This window comes from Primulina tabacum, chromosome 2, assembly GCF_025594145.1.
Source record: "Primulina tabacum isolate GXHZ01 chromosome 2, ASM2559414v2, whole genome shotgun sequence".
In the NCBI taxonomy this organism is placed as follows: Eukaryota; Viridiplantae; Streptophyta; class Magnoliopsida; order Lamiales; family Gesneriaceae; genus Primulina; species Primulina tabacum.
The window spans coordinates 38,914,239-38,917,450 of NC_134551.1; the positions used below are offsets into that span (position 1 = coordinate 38,914,239).

Genomic DNA, 3,212 nt, shown 5'->3' on the forward strand with positions numbered 1-3,212 from the left:
CCATGAAGTGACACTTTTCCCAATTAAGGACCAGGTTCGTCTCCTCGCACCTTCTCAACATGGAGCTCAGATTCTGCAAACACTCATCAAACAGTTGTACTAAAGATAGAAAAGTCATCCATAAATATTTCAAGAAAAGTTTCAATCATATCATGGAATATAGCAGTCATGCAGCGCTAAAATGTAGCAGGGGCATTATAAAGACCAAAAAGCATACGGCGAAAAGCAGATGTTCCGTAAGGACAAGTGAAAGTGGTTTTCTCTTGGTCCTCAGTTGCAATGGTGATTTGGTTATACCCCAAATACCCATCTAGAAAACAATAAAACTCACGCCCCGCTAGTCTCTCCAACATTTGATCAATAAAGGGAAGGGGAAAGTGGTCCTTACAGGATGCATCATTCAACTTTCTATAGTCAATACACACTCTCCACCCCTTAACAGTCCTCGTGGGAATAAGTTCATTCTTTTCATTATTGATCACCGTAATCCCACCTTTCTTAGGCACACATTGAACATGACTTACCCATGCACTATCTGAAATAGGATAGATAATACCTGCATCGAGAAGCTTAATAGTTTCGGCCTTCACTATCTCTTGCATCTCTGGATTGAGTCGTCTTTGAGGTTCCACAAGGGGTGAGTACTTTTCTTCCATCAAGATTTTGTGCATGCAGATTGATGGACTTATTCCCTTGATGTCCGCCACCTTCCAAGCAAATGCCTTTTCATGCGCTTTGAGAACTTGCAACAATTTTTCCTCCATGGCATATGTCAAAGCTGCAGAAATAATGACAGGTAAAGTGTTAATCTCACTTAGGTATACATACTTTAGGTGCGGAGGCAGTGGCTTGAGCTCAAGCGTCGGTGGTTCCTCGATGCTGGACTTGGGTGGGGTCAAATCTTTTCGCTCTCCCAAATCCTCCAGTCTCATCCCCATTGGCTTATTCCATGGATTTTTGGCATTAAAGTGTGCCACTATTTCAGCTTTCTCTTCGTTCAAGTCATCTTCCTTCAATTTAGTTGTGAGGGTGGCTTCCAATGGGTCTTTCATAGAATCCTGCACAAATTACACACAAGAGAATCCACAACATCAATTCTAAAACAATCATCTGTGTGTAGTGTGTGCTTAAGAGCATTAAACACGTCAAAAGTAATTTCTTCCTCGCCCACTCTCAATCTCAGCTTCCCTTCTTGAACATCAATCAGAGCCTTGCCAGTCGCAAGGAATGGTCTCCCCAGAATTAAGGGCATTTCTATGTCTTACTCCATGTCAAGTACTACAAAATATGCAGGAAATATGAATTTGTCCACCTTTACCAGGACGTCGTCTACGACTCCTCGTGGGTATTTCACAGATCTGTCTCCTAGTTACAAGAACATCCTTGTTGGCTTAGGTTCTCATAATCCTAGTTTCCTGAATACAGATAACGACATAAGATTAATACTCGCACCAAGATCACACAAAGCTTTATGAAAAAGAATATCACCAATCGGTGGAATCTTGTTTTGCACCAAAGCAGAGCAATTTTCAGTTAGATTCACCGTCAGGTGATCACCCAATTTCTCATGTTTGCTAAGATGTCCTTCAGAAATTTAGCATAGCTTGGCATTTGCATCATAGCATCAGCAAAGGGAATATTGATGTGCAATTTCTTGAACACTTCTAAAAACATACCGAATTGCGCATCAAATTTCGCCTTTTTCAATGCTGCGGGAAAAGGTGGAGGGATAAAAATTTTAGATTGTGCAGTGGGTGCTGGTGTTGAGTTGGAAGAATTACCTTTTGATGACTGAGTCTGTTCATCCTGTACTCGAGTTTTTCCTGTCCCTCTAGCTTCTAAGATCTTTCCACTCTTCAACTCGATGGCCTTCACTTGCTCTTTTGGATTGATCTCTGTGTTACTTGGCAAGATGCCTGGCTCTCAACTTGTTATCATCTTTGCTAACTTTCCAATATGATTCTCTAGCCCCTTTATCAATACATCTTGATTTTGGAGTCTAGTTTCAGTGGACGAGATAAAATTAGACATCATTTGATCTAAATTGGACTTTTCTTCTCTAGGAGGGTCAGATATGTACATTGGTTGTTTCCCATATTGTTGTCCTCCCTGTGGTCGATTCTGACTGTTTTCGGCCACCCCATGAGAAGTTGGGATGTTGTCTCCATCCAGGATTGTATGTGTTCGAATAAGGGTCATTCCTTGGACGGGTTTGGACTCCCACTTGATTCACTGGTGCCCCTTCTTTCACATAAAAGGGATTCCATCTTGACAGTCCTTAACATAGTGTTCTCCTCCGCTTTTTTCACAAAATATCTCTTGAAGATGCATAGTCGTGCCACCCATATTCAACCCGTCCAACTTCCTGTTCAACACATCAAGCTGTGCAGTGATAGCAGAAAGGTCAGTTACCTGGTGGATTCCTGCACTTCTCCGCTGGTTGTTCCTTTCAGATTGAGAATGATAGCTACTAGCAGCCATCTCCTCTAACAACTCATATCCTTCATCAACAGTTTTTCGCAACATGTTCCCACAAGCAGCAGCATCTATCATAGTACGATTAGGGTAAGCAAGCCATAATAAAAGGTTTGAACGACTAACCCAAGTGGCAGTTCGTGATGAGGGCATCTTCGTAATAAATCTTTGAAACGCTCTCATGCCTCATATAAAGACTCCTGCTCGAATTGAGAAAATGTAGTTATGTCTGCCTGCAGCTTCAAGGTCTTAGATGGAGAAAAGTATTTAATGAGAAACGCTTTCGCCATGTCCTCCCATGTGGTGATCGAACCTAAAGGCAAACAATTTAACCATGCTTTAGCTTTGTCAGGTAAAGAGAAAGAAAATAAACACAACCTAACAGCATCATCAAAAACTCCATTAAATTTAAAAGTATCGCAGATTTTCTTAAACGCAACCTAACAGCATCATCAGAAACTCCATTAAATTTAAAAGTATCGCAGATTTCAAGAAAATTTGCGATGTGCGTGTTTGGGTCATCTACTGCAGATCCTCCAAACTGGAGTGTATTCTGAATAGTCTGAATTATAGCTGGCTTGATTTCGAAGTGATTTGCCCGCACAATAGGCCTCACAATGCTGGGGTGTGCACCATCCAAAAAAGGCATGGGAATCCTCTAGCATTGGTATGCGGCGTGCCATCTCAACATGTCTATCTTCATGGTGTTCCTCCTCATGCTCGTGCTCGTGCCTCTC

At 41.7% G+C, this 3,212-nt stretch overlaps 1 non-coding gene across 1 annotated transcript; it reads left to right on the plus strand.

Annotated features, from left to right (window-relative positions):
* Positions 1-2,610: 2,610 nt before the first annotated feature.
* Positions 2,611-2,716, plus strand: LOC142538114 (small nucleolar RNA R71). Its single transcript, XR_012818654.1, has one exon. It is a non-coding gene; the product is annotated as a small nucleolar RNA R71 (small nucleolar RNA).
* The last annotated feature ends 496 nt before the right edge of the window (positions 2,717-3,212 follow it).